This window comes from Macaca thibetana, chromosome 4 (genome assembly GCF_024542745.1).
Source record: "Macaca thibetana thibetana isolate TM-01 chromosome 4, ASM2454274v1, whole genome shotgun sequence".
In the NCBI taxonomy this organism is placed as follows: Eukaryota; Metazoa; Chordata; class Mammalia; order Primates; family Cercopithecidae; genus Macaca; species Macaca thibetana.
This window is the reverse complement of record NC_065581.1, coordinates 159714680-159730911: the sequence shown is the minus strand read 5'-3', so window position 1 is coordinate 159730911 and position 16232 is coordinate 159714680. Positions and strand designations below refer to the sequence as shown.

Sequence of the window (16232 nt, the reverse complement as noted above, 5' to 3'; positions counted from 1 at the left end):
CTCTGAAGTGGCAAGAAAGCACTTTTCTTTCTTTAGAAGATTCATGGGCAACAGAGGAGAGCAGTGCTCCTGGCCTTGCAGTATCTCAGATTCTTTTAACTGTGCCATGCTATCTTATTCCACCAGGAATATTTAATATCCACAGTATGATATGGCTTTTACAAAATCCTCATGATATTCTTTGCAACTACAGTGTCTGTTTAAAAGTCAATAATGTTAACTTGTTTGATAAATTTCTACAGATCCCAACCCTGTTAAGCTGTTAACTGAATGCACCTGACTTTTAACAGATGTCTTAAGGATTCAATGTTGCTAAGGGGAATATAGTATGAATTGAAGTACACTCTTTGGAACATTGTATTTTTAGGCATAACATCGTCAATTGGAAGGAATGTAAAAACACAGTATGATAAACTGGAACCATGATTGCAGACTTGCAATGTATTTAGTAGAGAAATTTATTTGGCAATCAGAAAACAAAGAAAACCAACTAAATTATCACGTTTGGGAGTGTATGTGTGTGTGTGCAGTCACACATACACACAAGTACGCATGCATTTTTTTCTGAAGTGTATTTCATACCTTTATGTTTTCCAGGACAAGTATTTCTGTTTTAATTTTTATTGCACCAAATGAATACAGTATTGTTTGTACAGCAAAGCCTGGAACAGAAACTTAATTAAATAACCATAGGTCTTACAGAGAGAGACAATGGTCTGAAAAGCTTCTGATATGGTTTGACTGTGTCCCCACCCAAATCTCATCTTGAATTGTAGTTCCCATTATCCCCGTGTGTCATAGGAGGTAATTGAATCATGGGAGTGTTTACCTCCATGCTATTCTCATGATAGTGAGTGAGTTCTCACAAGATTTAGTTTTATAAGGGGTATCCCTCTTTTGCTCTGTACTTCTCCTTGCTGCCTCCATGTGAAGAAGGACATGTTTGCTTCCCCTTCTGCCATGATTGTAAGTTTCCTGGGGGCCTCCCCAGTGCTGTGGAGCCTTGAATCAATTGAATCTCTTTCCTTTATAAATTATCCAGTCTTGGTCATGTCTTTATTAGCAGCGTGATAATGGACTAATACAGTTTCCAGTGGTTTATAGAATATTTAGAAACAGATACATTTTTCTTTTTTTTCTTTTCTTTTTTTTTATACTTAGCTATTTAATGAGGTTCTTAAGACATTTAGAACACCAATTTGTGAGGATAAATTCCATTCGTCAGGGCAAGCACAGATCGCAGGTAGCCCTGGGGCTGAGGAACAGCTTTGATTTTTGGTAGAATTTGTGAGTCCACAGCTTTCTGATCAATCTTGCGCTGCTCTGTAATCTCGTATTTCTCTTTTTCTGTGTTGAAGATCTCACCTTCCTGGTGTCTGGGCTTCCGCAGCTGCTTCTTCTTGAAGTAAGCATCATTAAGATGTTTTGGGATTTTGACATTGCTGATATCGATTTTGGTTGAGGTGGCAATGACAAATTTCTGGTGTGTTCTTCGTAGAGGAACTCGATTGAGGACCAGAGGTCCAGTCACAAGTAACAAGCCACTAGCCAGCTGCTTCAGGAAAACCACCCTCTTGCCCCCGTGGCGTCCAGTGAGGATGATCAGAACGGTCCCGGGGGTAATGCTGGCTCGCAGTTTTCTCACGTGCTAACTGAAGGGTTTGTTGCCGTGGCTCAACACCTTCGAGGCACATCTTCAGTAGGATAATATCTAGGCATTTTGCGAAGTTTAACCACCCGGGTACCGCCGTTCTTGTCACCACCAACTGGTTTTGTAAGAGTTGCAAGAACCTTCTCCTTCTTTTTCTTTTCAACCTTGGATTTAGCGGCTGAGTACTTCCTCTTGTACATGGCCTTTCTGGAATACATGGCAGATCGGGAATACCTGCCAATTCCTCTGACAAGGACAGGGTTGAGGCTGCAATGGGGCTGCCCCTTCTTGGGCTTCTTAGCCTTGAGGTTACCCTTTTCCACCTTGCCACCAGCATCAGCCTTCTTGGCTTCGGGTTTCTTCTCTTTAGTATCTGGCTTCTCAACTTTTTCACCAGCCATCTTGCAAGATGGGAAAGAGAACTAAGGTCCACATTTTTCAGACAACTGGATTTATTTTGACTTCTATTATTTCAAAATGTCACTAAAAACTAAAGGGAAACTATTTTTTTTTCTAATTTCATATTAAAGTAAAACAGTAAGATCCAATGAATCAAGATGCAATTTCACCCAAATGTCATATTAAGTAAAAGACTAGATAACGTTTTGGCATTTACACTATAGTTACAGGTATTTTACAAGATGCTCACAGATGCCTGTGTCTTCCTGGGTTGCCATTTATGGGTTTTTTTCTCAAGTAAATCCTAGAAGAACCCATGCAATTAAGGACGATTCTTACCACAGCTTTTGTAACCTTAGGCCCCATCTATGCTAATGAACAAAAATGTGTGACGCTATGACTATCATTAAAACTAAAAAGAAAATTTGAAAAAAATAAATAAGACCTCTCTGCCACGTTGAGCCATGAGTCATCAGTTCCACTGGAAAGTCTCTTTTAATTGGAAACAGGAGCTACTCTCTGACATTGGTGCACAGTCTTGGTTTGGTTTATATTAATGCACTTTGCATGCTGAAGCTATCAATTTGCACAGACCATTTTAATGCACAGCTGGGGGGAAAAGAACTCCACAAGAAATAGTTAACGACTTACACTTTTTTTATTAGTTTTTCTTCCCGGATACTTTCTACAGTCCTAAATGGGATAAATTGGGTAAGAATGCATGTCAGGATATGTTTTTATTTCAGTGGCTGTGTTTAGCTATTGCAAATTCCCAATGGATAAAAAGCCCCTGAGGAATTACTCTGTGTGTGTGTGTGTGTGTGTGTGTGTGTGTGTGTGTTTGTCTGTCTGGGTGTGTGTGCACCCCTAGCAACTGCATATAGAAAATGAAATAGAAATGCAAGAAGAGGAGGATATTCCTCTAACTACAGATAGCAAGACATTTCAAAAAGCATTTTTATCTCCCCATTGAATGAAAACTGTCCAATAAATTCCTCATAGCCTGAAGTCATCCTCATATTATAATGGATACATTTTTAAATAAATAAGATGCCTTCATGCCATAGGAAATTATTTTTCCAGATTATTTTATTTTCTATTTGCACTCATTGCTTTTGAGGGCCTGTGATATTTGTGCCATGGATTTGTTGCACCTGTCACTTGGCACTTTGCCTAAAACACGTGGCAAAGCTACTCTTCTCCTGTCTTGTCTCTTACCAGTCTGACTGAGCTACTTGTGAGTCTTGTATGATTTACTGGTACTCTAGTGTATTGCGGGTCTTGTAGAACTTACTGGTACTCTAGTGCTTTGCAGACGTTAAATGCTTGATAAAGCATTTGTTTCCTTTACAACCACCAGGAAACTATTTCTCAGAAAAAAATTCTACCTGTGGAATCCCACAATGTTGAAGGCTTTCAATAAGCACCAGCTCATGCGTGGCACATGATGGGCTCTCCTGTCTGCTACGGCAGAGTCATTCTGATGTTCTCGCCCCCACTGAACCATTGCTTGGCTCCCACCCTCTCTTCCTCTTCCATGTCTGTGGCTGGGAGCACAAAGTTCCAAGAGGGTAGCAAGAGCAGCCTGCCTAGAAAGCGTGGCCCCAGCCTTCTGGGGTATGCAAACAGTCCTTAAAGTATTGTTTTTGTCTGTATCCTATTTTATCTGTGACTAACATTTTGGAAGAAAACAATCTTTGTGTTTAGACACTCGAACTTGCTGCGTCACGTGGTTCTCTTCCAAGTGGTTGACTGTCGCTGTGTGGTCTTTTACAAGCCCTTTGCTGGCACAGAGCCACATGTTGTTTTTGATTCATCACTGCTTCTCTCCCCGAATGCCTAGTCTAGGCCCCTTGATATGGTAGGGAGCAAACATCTTCACTGATGATGATGTTGATGACAAGAGAGAACCATGGGTGCCTGCTGAGAGAGTCGTCAGTGAGCGCCATAACTTAAAGATGATGAATTTGTGAAAGTGTGAATTTGACTCTAGTAAATGGCAACACACTGGTACTTCTGAAATGGCTTTAAAAGACATTGTAAAACAATGTAATTCTCGGATGTACAGGAAGATTTAAGATACTCTCTGCTTTTGGAAACTCATTAAATAAATTTGATTTATTTAATTAATTTCAGTTCTGAAACTTTTTTATGATGATAGTATAAACTATGTCAATGGTAACTTCCCTTTACTGGGGACATACCATGTGTGCGACCCAAGTGCCAGTTACTTCAAAACATCTCATCTACGGCTCTACAAGGAAGCTGAGCCTCAGAGAGGTGCACTGTTTGGCCGTGTTTTCAAACAAGGGAGTTATTGGTGGGTGCCCAGCAGTGCCTTGGGTAGATGGTAGGTGTTGTCAGACCTTCAGATCTCAATTTTTCAGACCCTAAAGGCTCTGCTTTCATATTACTTTACGAGTTTCCCAAGGAAGAGTGGAACTTACTCTAGTACGCAGTAAAAATATATGCCTTTTCAGGGTGAAATTCAATCAAATTGAAAATTGAAAAGGCTTCTGTTATTATGATACCACGGGTGACTAAGCACAATGAACGCTATGTGAGCTCATTGACACAGCTCCTCTCAGAGTGCACCAAAGCTTGTGAACTCCTTCAGTGAAAAACCTGAAAGCATTTCACAAACCCTTAAGCTGGAGACTCGGACCTGGCGCTATTGTCACAGAGTGGAAGCAGAGTGCCTTTGAAAGGGGTTGTCAACAAAGCTTTTATCAGCATTAGCAAATCACAGAGATGTGGGTCACTAGGTAACCACTGTGCCCCAAGATTTTAGGTCTGCTCCACTCACATTAACTGGATTCCTCAGCACGAGTTTATGTGCAGCATCTTCCTGAAGATCAAATTGGCATTTGCTAGGTGGGTGGGGAAGGAGGCAGGCAGAGCGAGAGTGCGGAGGATGGTTGGGTGAGAACACCAGGATGGAAAACATTAACAAAGCGTCCGTGGTCCAGGGCCAGCCTGGGAGGGGCAAGACGGGAGGTGGGAGGTTGGCAGAGTCATGTATAGGGTGCCTACCACTGGATAATCTGACTTCACGGGTCAAGTAGTGGAGGTTTTAAGCAGAAGGGCTGAATGTGGATGCGTGTTAAACGGTGACTGATGGAATGTGGAGCCTGGGTTGGGAGAGGCTAGATGAGAGGGAGGGGTGATTGGGGCAGCAGCTGCCGGGGTACAGGGGAGAGGCCTGCAGTGCGGCTTCTGAAATCGCTCCTGACTGCCCCTAACCGCTGTCAGTACCTCCTCCCTTGCTTCTCAGTTAGACTCTGCCGGCTGAGAGCGTTGCCCTAAACTCCTGGATCCACATCACCCTGTTCATGTCTATCGGAGTCATTTTTCTGAAACACCAGTCTGATCAGGTCCCATCTTTGAGCAAACACCTTCGAAGAGTCTGTCCTGCTTCCTGAACAAAGCCCAGACGCCATGAGCATCCCGAGCTTGCCTTCCCCACCTCTTCCATCGTCCCTCGATCCAGTCCATGCCCCGCGAAGACGCCATTCCTCGGCGCTGGTTGTCCTCAGTGCCCAGTGTGTTCCGGCTCTGTGTCTGCCTTCTGCACTCTTTTGCCTGCCCATAATGTCAGCTCCAGCTTACAGGATATCACTTATTGAAGATTTCCCGTAACTATAAATTACTCAGTTAAAGCTGTGTGTCTTGAGAATGGTTCTCTTCATTGCCTGCCCAGCATTCTGGTTATCTGCATGCATGGTACGCTCTCATCAGCTTCCTGCCTCAAGGACCTGCCTATCACCCACCTCTGCATCCCCACAGGGCCAAATGTAGCCCTGCGCGATTCTGTCTGTTGAATAAATGAGTGAATGCATTAATTAACAATGAACGGTACTGCAGTTAAGAGCAAGTCCAGTTCTGGAGATGTCAAAGCCCCTCTTCTAAGTGCCATTTCTCTTCTTCTCTGCAAAGGCTGGCTTGTGGCCTTCTTGGCTAGTTGGAATTTAATCCTTTCACTAGCAAATATTCAAGCACTAAATGTTTACCCACTGCTATGAACTGAAGGTTTGTGTCACTCCAAAATGTATATAGTGAAATCCTAACCCTCAAGGTGATGGTATTAAGAGATAGGGCTTTTGGGAAGTGATTAGGTCTTTAGGGTAGAAACCTCAGGAATGAGATTAGTGTTCTTATAAAAGGGACCTCAGAGATCTCTCTCATCCCTTCTGCCATGTGAAGACACAGCAAGAAGACAGCACTCATCAGACACAGATTCCACCATCACCTTGATCTTGGCCTTGCAACCTCCAGACTTGGAGAAATAAATTTCTGTGGCTTATAAGCCATCCAGTCTATAGTATCCTGTTACAGCAGAATGAACAGACTAAGACACTCATATTTCCTCAAACCATATTAATTGAACAGCCAAATTATTACACTCTTTATTGGACTAAAATCATGTAAATGACATTGATTTTTAATCTAGTTTTTCTATAGAATAAGAAAAAGGAGCGCAATAAATCAATACTTAGAAGTATTTTATACTTCCATTTTCCAACACTACTCTGACATGATACATGACACCATCATGTTTGTTTGTTTAATTATCAGTTTGTTTTGGCTAATACTGATTTTGCAGCTGCCCACAAAGCAAATACCCACAGGCCAAAAAAAAAAAAAAAAAAAAAGGAAGGGTGAATTCTCAGAGACGTTTTAGAGCATCATAAACCCATGAAACACAATTTATTCCTAAGCGAAGTTTTTAATTGAAAGCCTCCAGCTTGGTATCATTCCTGAATGAAGGGCAAGGTAATGTAGCAGAAATACACCAAGAGTTATCCTAGTCACACAGGCTCATCTCCGCACCAGTGGGGTTCACACAAAAGATGTGGCCATTTGCTCCCTAAATTGGGGATCAAACATGTCAACAGCTAAAGACATGGAACACCACTCATTCTCCCCAAAGAGCAGCACGTCTTTTGGTGTGGATTCCGCCCATCTTTTCTAGAACTCTCCACCAAAAATAAAGACCTTTAGTGGTCTTCTCAGTGTTCGTAACTGACTGTCTGGTGATGGGTTTTAGGAAAGCATTTGATGACGCTCGCTACACTCCTCTTGTTCTTTATAGTAAACACTGTTTTTAATCCACTTTAAGTAGCATGTAACGTCCAAGGCTGTACATCACACGGCACAGTGACGTGTGCGCCATATTCCATGGTGTTCTCTTTCTGGTAAAGTAGGTAGAGTTCTTTCAGAAAATAATATGTACTTTAGTTGCCCTTTGATTCAGAAAACTGAAACTTGGCTGAATTATTTATCAAAAAAGTATGAACTTTACTAGATCACATAATGGTAGATCCTATTTCGTTATTGGTACAATGGTCTTAGCATGACTGTAAAGGCTGTCGGGGCCCTCTGTTTCCTAGGCTTTTCTCCGATGCTCTACCTCCTTCAGTGGAACGCCTTGAGAAAATGCATATTGTGGTGTGTAGGAGATTGGTCAGGGTGGTGAGAAAAATTGTAGAAAGATGCAAACCTTGGAAGGCCAGGGGTTTGCAAAGCTTCTAAAGAAAATTTGGCTGAAGGCAGCTGAATTCTCCTAAGAGCTTAGGTTAGGTGATAAGGGGATGTAAAGAAACTGATCTAGATAAGTTAGTTTCCTTAGGCCTCGGAACCTGGCCTTTAATCATCTGCGCACACGACTGCTCTGGGTGGCGGGGAGGGTGACCATGTTAATTATCCACAAGTGTGTTGACTCAAAGCCTTTGTCATTAAATTTGTGCTGAATAAATGCCCACAGCGCCAGCTTGTCAGGGCCATGGCTGCTGACTCTTTACAGCACCCTCCTTGGGGTCTGTAAGTGCCCGGCCCCCTAGCCCGCTCTTTCACTAGATATCTGTGTCTGAGTGCATTTGTTCACCCATTATTTGGCCAGGGTCTGCGAGTCTGACCCAACAGTGGTGGTAGCAGAGCCTAGGCTGGCAACGCTGTAAATATCAGTGGATGCAGCCGGAGTTTGGCTTTTCAGTTTTGCCAGCATCCTCCAGACATGCTCCGTGTTCTTTCAGTTTGGCAACATGTGCCCTGGGACTCTGAGGTCAGCAAGCACCCAGTTGAAAGGAAAGAATATCAGTGTGTTCCCTTTATTTTTCTTAAATGGTTGGAGGAAGGACTGGTGCCCACTAAAGGGACTTCAAGCATCATCAGTCAGTGGCCCCTGTTCGTGTATACATGGGGGGTAGTTTTGTCTGCACTCACTCTGCCCCACACTGATGCTTTCCAGAACCATCCTTTCTTTGGTAAGTCTTGTAGAGAGTAAAAAGCCACAGGAAATCAGAATCCTAACAGCCGCACAGCCAGTAAGCTGGTTACGCCACAACAGGCCGGTTACCTCCTTTTATTCATGCACCAAACAGTAAGGAGTTGGAGCCTGCTCTGTCCTGACACTGTGTGCAGGGTAAGGAATACACAGTGAACCACACCAGGAATATACAGGAGTGATCTTAACTTCTGAGGCATTCATTTAGCCTCTCTGCAGCCCAGTTTCCTCATCAGGAATGAGGAAATTAGATCAGGTGATGTACAGATGTAAACTGCTGCTTTTAATCAGCCTTTAATTTTACTTTATACTGTAATGAAACCTACTTCTTCTACTGGATGACTTTGGGTGGGGTCTTGTTAGGTGGCGGCCAGACCTTTGGCCTCCAACAGCTACTCCACAGGCCCTTTGTAAGGAAATTTTGTGACTAAGGGAGAGGTATTAATAAACCTAAGGAGGCCTGGTCTATGAATAGGCCTGAGCAGATATGTTCTGGCGTTTTTAAATTTTACACTTGTGTGCTGAGCCCTGAGCTGGCAATTTGTGCACATGATCCCATGGAAATCTTAGCACGAGTGTTACATGTTACTCTCCCTGTTAAGAAGTGGTTCTACGTAGCCGCCACATTGCTCCTTTTTGCTTACCCCTCAAGGATAGGTTATATGCAGAAGAAATAATTGAGAAATCATCTACTTTTTTTCATTGATTTTTATTATACTTTAAGTTCTAGGGTACATGTACACAACGTGCAGGTTTGTTACATAGGTACACATGTGCCATGTTGGTTTGCTGCACCCATCAGCCCGTCATTTACATTAGGTATTTCTCCTAATGCTATCCCTCCCCCATGTCCCCACCCCCCAACCGGCCCCGGTGTGTGATGTTCCCTGCCCTGTGTCCAAGTGTTCTCATTGTTCAACTCCCGCCTATGAGTGAGAACATGCGTTGTTTGGTTTTCTGTCCTTGTGACAATTTGCTGAGAATGATGGTTTCCAGCTTCATCCGTGTCCCTGGAAAGGACAGGAACTCATCCTTTTTTATGGCTGCATAGTATTCCATGGTGTATATGTGCCACATTTTCTTAATCTAGTCTATCATTGATGGACATTTGGGTTGGTTCCAAGTCTTTGCTATTGTGAATAGTGCCGCAATAAACATACGTGTGCATGTGTCTTTATAGTAGCTTGAAAATCATCTACTTTAAAAAGGGCATAGGACTTTTCCTGGAGAAGGATATTTCTAAATAAGAAATCTTGAATGGCATAATGTATTCTAAGAAAGGCCAGTGCAGACCAACTTGTTTATTTCAAATTTATTTCTATTGTCTTATTTTCCAAATATTTTGTGTTCACTATTAATAGAAGGCAAGACTTCTGTAGGAATTCAACTCATCATATCTTCCAGCTTTCTTCTCAAGCACTTTTTAGATTAAAAGTAATTCAGGAAAATGTTTTTAGTAGCAGCATCATTCCTTTAGGGAACACTTTTTAATAAATTATCAGATGAAAGTGTTTTAATAAAAATGATATTAGTAGAATGTGTGTGTCCATCTGCAACCTTGAGTTTCCTATGGGATGAAAATATATTTCTCAAGGTCTCAAAGTCAGAGGCGTACAATTCCTATGGGAAAGAGAAGCAAATGTGTTTTTTTCCCAATGCTAAACTTGCATGATTGATCATAAGAGCTGTAGATTTATTCTAATTTTGCTTATAAGTTTTTTTTTTGTTGTTGCCTTTCTCTGAAGCATGAAACACTGCCAGAGGCAGGAACCCAGGCTTAATGGACCAAGAGCATGAGCTGAGAGAGCATCTCCCCAGTTTATATTCATTTGGCAATGAGAAAGTATTTTAATGTTAACACATTATGTTACAGTGTTGTGAAAACAAACATTTTGGCTTAAGTACAGTAGGATTCTTGCTTTAGTTATTCCAAAGATCATCTCAACTCTTCTGTCTTCAGGAAAGTTTTAAGACTCGTTTTATAAATTGTAGTTTAGCCTTTTTATTAGAATTAGAAATAGCTGTTGGCGCCACTAATGAATTTTATGTGTTTCTGCTGGTGTCCCCAAAGTAAATTACTGTAACTAATGTAGCACTGTCTCTTTTTATAACTGTTAGCTGCTGAAAGCAAAAGAGAAATTTGTCTAAAGTCAAAATATTAACAGTTTTATTTATTACAAGATGTCAAGAGGAAAGAGTATAATTTCTGCGGATTTGAGACCAGACTGAGGCCTTTCATAATGAGGCTTTTCATAGTAAGACCTCCTTCCTGTAATTCAAAGAAAAGTGAAAAATTAATGTGTTGCGTTTATTATCAAATATTAGATGACCCTTTAGTAGAAGTCAAAGCAACCATTAAATTAGCCAGTTCAATATAAACATACATATTTCTTATTTCTTTTAACCATAACCATATGTTTACTGAATATTAAAGCACAGTGCAAGGAAAGGTGCTTTCTTAACATGTTTTCTGTTTTTCTTCTCTCTTCATTCTTTCCTTTTTACCCATTTTTGGCTGATCTGCAAAACCAGTGTTGTTTCATTAAATCATTAGGAAAATAATGGGTGGCTCCAGTCCAAACTTAGAGAATATATACAGCACTAAGGTAGTTGTGACAAAACCAAAACCCACACGACTTTCAGATTAAAAAGCAGGGGCATAATCTAATAATTTTATTCAAGAGCTCTGTTGACATTGCAAAAAAATAACGAATGTCTGATTTGGATATACTTTTCAAAAAAATCAGTTTTTAAAAAGCTGTCTGTCACTCCCTTACTGGTCTATATTTGCTTATAGCTGGGGATAATATTTATACTATTTAAAGAGACTTCCTGAATAGTGTGACACTGGAAGTGTATATACCCATATTTTTGTGTTTCTGGAGAATACTACAATAAAATCCTTTTTGTATCTGTTATTTATACGTTCACTTACAATACTTATGTCTGTATATACATCTTTTTTAAGGGAAAACATGGTTGAAGAGAGGCAGAAAAACTAGGATATTATAGTAGGAAGCACACCAGAGAGCCAGAATAGGGAAAGTAATGGGAGTCCCAGCTCGGGGATATCTCAGACTTCTGTTGTTAAGGGTCTTGGCAGGTGCCCTTAGTGGACTCACCCCTAGGCTCTCAAGTGTTAACTACGGCTCTGTACATTATTGTATTTTTCCAATTTTATACACATTTTTCTATTGTCTTTTCTTAGAAACAAGCTGGGTCTCATGCAATCTATTGTAAATAGCTATAGTACATGAAATAGACAGCCTAAGAAAAAGCTGAAAAGAAAAGAGACGTTGCCAACTCAGATATGCTTTTGCCAAGACAGGTGAGCAACGCAGATGAGCCACGAGAACAGATGATTTCTAAACTGCCTAGGTTTGATGTAGGTCTGATTCTTTTTAAGTTTGTCAGCACCAAGAAGTACATAGCATTCTGAGAATTTAGTGTTTAAAACAGAATAATAAGTCACCTTGAAAATTCATTTCAGAAGGAACAAGAAAATTGTCAAGTTCTCCGATTTCTTTTGTTTCTCCAAAATTCTTTCTTGCTCTTCCTCTTCCTCATAAATCAACTTTCCCAGAAGCCTAAAGTTAGTACAATCCCAGGAGAGGGCAAGAGGTAGTGGAAGCTCTGGTCAGATAAGAGACAGAAGAGGAATAGAACCTCTCTTTCAGGCTCACATGGACTGTGGGGTGGAGGGAAGACCTGCGTCCATGACAAGAAGGCTTCATGGAGTGAGGGGGAGGATGAGAGGTGAGGGCTTGTCGCTCTGCTTCCTGGTGGGGCCTGCAGCAGTGGCCAGGCAGGAGCACAGTGGCTTCTGGTAGCGAACGCCTGGGCACAGCTCCCAGATCCTCTGTTAGGGGCCTGGGGAGGGGCAAGGAGGTCACTGGAAAGGGGCAGGCCTGGTGCTGGCTACTGAGCAAATGGAGCCTACCATTAGAGCCTACAGGGCAGACCTGCGTGCCCAGGAATTGAATGAGAATGGCAGTCAGATCTTCAGAGGCTACACAGCCCTAAGCAAAGAGAGAACTTTCCCTTTTCAAAGAAGTTAGCCAGAGCAGGTGGTGACGGGGAGACCACTACTGCAGCAGCTGGTGAAGAGCAGAGGGCAGCCCCCGATCTCCAAACAGCTTGGGGACCCCTCCTCTCGCTCACCATGAGGACCCAGTCACCACCTTGGAAAGGAGGTGCAAGGAGATGGAGACCAGGGGCTAAGAGGTACCAAAGGCTCTCGTTACACCAGCAGACACTGAGAGAGCCGGCATACACGTGGTAAGGCATCCCCTCTGGGGAGAAAAGTAGAGGGTGGCTTAAGCGGAACGTGAGAATAGATATTGAGGAAATTAAGAAGTGACTTTTTTTTCTACAATGGAGTGTGATGTGTGAATTTGCCACTTGGTAACATACTAGGAGTGAGTGTGGGTGGTCAGTGTCCTAGAGCATGTCTCCTTCCTCCTTGACTCACATCCTTTCTCATATATGGGTGCCCAGCAAGGTTAACTAGATCAGGAGCTTTAAAGTTCTTTCCTATGAACCCAAATGTGTGACTGTGATGGTTAATTTTAGGTGTCGACTTGGCTGGATTAGGGACTAGCTGGAGAGCTGCTAGTGTTACTCTGGGGTGTATCTGTGAGGGTGTTTCCAGAGGGGGTTGGCGTGCGAGTCCACGTGAACTGATGGGGGAAGATCAGCGCTGCATGTGGACGGGCCCCATTCAGGCTGCTGGGGGCCCATATAGAGGAAAAACAGAAGAAAAGCAAATTAGTTTCTCTTTACTGGAGCTGGGCACACTCTCCTCCTCCTGCCCTTGGACATCAGGACCCCGGGACCCCCAACCTTGGAACTCAAGGACTTTCATCAGCACCCAACTCCCTCCAGCCTCAGACTGAGAATTACACTATCAGCTTCTCTGGTTCCAAGGTTTTGGGATTTGGACTGAGCCACATGACCAGCATCCTAGGGTCTCCAGCTTGTAGATGGGCTGTCCTGGAACTTCTCAACCTCCATCATCACATGAGCCAATTCCTCTAAGAAATCTCCCTCATATATATATATAACTAAAGATTTATCCTATTGTCTCTGTCTCTCTGGAGAAGCCTGACTAAAAGAGTGGCACATGTTGGACAGCAAAACCCTGGCCTCTTTGAGCCTCTGCCCGGCACCATCAGCCAGGCTGTCAGGGACATTAATGGCAAGCATCAACAGAAGAAGGTAGAGACTCACGTGAGGACTTGAAGCACTGAAAGTAAAGGTGGACAGGAGGCACCTTGCCAGAATCCCCCTGGATAGTCATCGGAATTATACAGCCTATCCTCCACCTCACTGCCTTCCATGGTGACTATTTCCTGGTTGAGAATCTTTGTTGAAATGAAAGAGATGTGCTGATAAAGGAAAAAGATCGGGAACCTTTTCTGTAAACCAAAGACGTGTTGTCTCTGGCCCAGTGCTTGCTAAGAAGAGCTTGAAGGTTTTTTAACACAGGTGAATCAAAACGAAAATTTTCCTTTCATGACTGTAGGCTATTCAAATATCCATGCATTAAATCCATTATTTACTATCCTGACCAATAATCTATGTAAATTCTAGAAGTTGGAGTCTTAAAGTTGAAAGGTAACCCTGTCCAGGAAATGTCAATGTAAAGTGGAGATTCAGATTCCTCTGATGTTCCTGTCTACACAGTGATAGGTGATGCTAGTAGTGGTTTATTCCATCTTATCCCTGAATTCTGTCCTCCTTCCATTCCATATGATACCTACATCCGACATAATTCCTATCAAACAAATCAATTCAGTGAGAGGAACTACCAAGGTTCAGGTCAAGAAACTTTACAGAATTTCTTAACGCCTTTCATTTTCCTGAGAATGGTGAGGAAGAAGGTGTCTTGGGACAATGGGCCATATAGTGTGGGAATCAAGGATCTAAAGCCAACAGAACCAATGGAAATATAATGTGTACTGACTGGGCGCAGTGGCTCACACCTGTAATCCCAGCACTTTGGGAGGCCAAGGCAGGTGGATCATCTGAGGTCAGGAGTTCAAGGCCAGCCTGGCCAACGTGGTGAAACCCCATCTCTACTGAAAATACAAAAAAAAAAAAAAAAATTAAATGGGCATGGTGGTGTGTGCCTGTAGTCCCAGGTACCTCGGGAGGCTGAGGTAGGCGAATTGCTCAAACTCAGGAGGTGGAGGTGGCAGTGAGCCGAGATTGCACCATTGCACTCTAGCCTGGGAGACAGAGCGAGACTCTGTCTCGAAAAAAAAAGAAAAAAAAAAAAAAAAAAAAATATAATGTGTACCAATTCTGTAATTGGAAGCTTTCTAATAGCCACATTAAAGGTGAAGTTAATTTTAATAATTTATTTTATATAACCTAATATATCCAAAATATTATAATTCTAACATGTAATCGATGTAAAAATTATTGAGATCCTTTCTGATTACACACAGAGTCTTCAAAATCCAGCGTGTATTTCACAGTCCCCCTCCACTCAGCACGGACACACCGATACAGCCACTTGTGGCTCGCAGCTGCCGTATTGGAGGGTACAGTTCTAGACTCTGCTATCTCAGAGACCCCAGTTCAAGTCAGGGGCTACTGCTGCTGCATACCAAGTGTGACTGGATAAATTGCTCTCTCGGCCTCAGTTTCCTCATTTGGGAAATGGTAATAGTAATATTTCAGGGTCACTGGGAGATTTAAAATAAAACTATCTATACAAAGAGCTTAAACTGATACCAAGTAAGAACCCTGTAGATGTTCGTTATTGTTATATAGATACCATTATTATCAATTTTATCATATGAAAAATTTATAGTGTAACAAATATCGATAGACCTATTGAAAAAAAAATGGAAAAACTGCAGTAACTACCATTACCTGAACATAGAACAGTAAAACAGGAAAGTAAAGAGAAAAAAAAAAACCAGCAGCTTAGCAAGTGACTTTCCCGATGGTGGCCTTAGCTACTCTGGGCATCCAGATTGCATCACTCTTTTTTTTAAAATGAAGACAGTTTTTGTAAAGGCTTGCTTTACAGGCCTCCCAAAAATTCTTGTGCTGGTGACCATATGTCTGTGAAACCATGCAATCTGTGTCCTTACTACCTTGTAGACCTTCAACCTTTTTGTGATTAACAAACTGACCTTTCAAACCTGGGGGATTCAGAACCACTTCAGGCTCTGCCAGGACTTTCTCTGTCTTCCAAGTGAAGAGCATCTGCTGCCCTCTGCTGAAAGCTGCTGCTGCTTTGGCTCATTCTTCTATCGCTTCTGCTTAACCAGAAGCACTTAAGAATGAAGATGAACGCGAAGTCAGTTTCGCAGCTCCACGACGCCCTTTGTGGTTTCTTGACCTGGTGGCTAAAATCCTTCCTCCAACGAAAAACATTTTTAGTATCTTTAATTACACTTACACTTAGTGAAAGTAAGACACGAGCGCAGTTTTCATCTTCTAGATGGACTTTTCAATTAAAATTAGATTTATGCATTGGCATAATAAAAGTAACGTTGTGAAAGAAAGCAGTTTGAGTGTGTGAGAGATAATTGCGTCTGTATGAGCTGTCTTGGGGCAGATCTTATGGAACTGTGCTCAGCATTAGACATTATACCACCGAAGCATTTTGCATTTTTATGTGGCAGTGCAATAGAATTTGAATTTTATGCACAATTAGTCTTATATTGATGTATTGTTTGTAGGTGGGTTTGGGCATAATACTGAGAATAAAGCTTTAGTGTAATTTTTTGATATTTTTCTGGAAAAAGAAGAGAGAGAGAGAAAAGGAAAAGCTGGGGAAAAATTTGGGCAAGCAAAAAGAAAAATTTGGGGCATAACTCTTTTACCTTGAAAGATTGTCTGTTGCATTCAAAGATTTCTGTGGCTTTCCAGGCAAAACAC

At 42.0% G+C, this 16232-nt stretch overlaps 1 protein-coding gene and 1 pseudogene across 5 annotated transcripts in view; one reads left to right on the top strand and one right to left on the bottom strand.

Annotated features, from left to right (window-relative positions):
* The window catches only part of PRKN (parkin RBR E3 ubiquitin protein ligase), a 1383066-nt gene that overhangs the window by 1093260 nt on the left and 273574 nt on the right, over positions 1-16232 (top strand). The window lies entirely within an intron of this gene.
* Positions 1161-2076, bottom strand: LOC126953708 (60S ribosomal protein L6-like; annotated as a pseudogene). The gene has a single exon (XR_007725304.1). The product of XR_007725304.1 is annotated as a 60S ribosomal protein L6-like (transcript).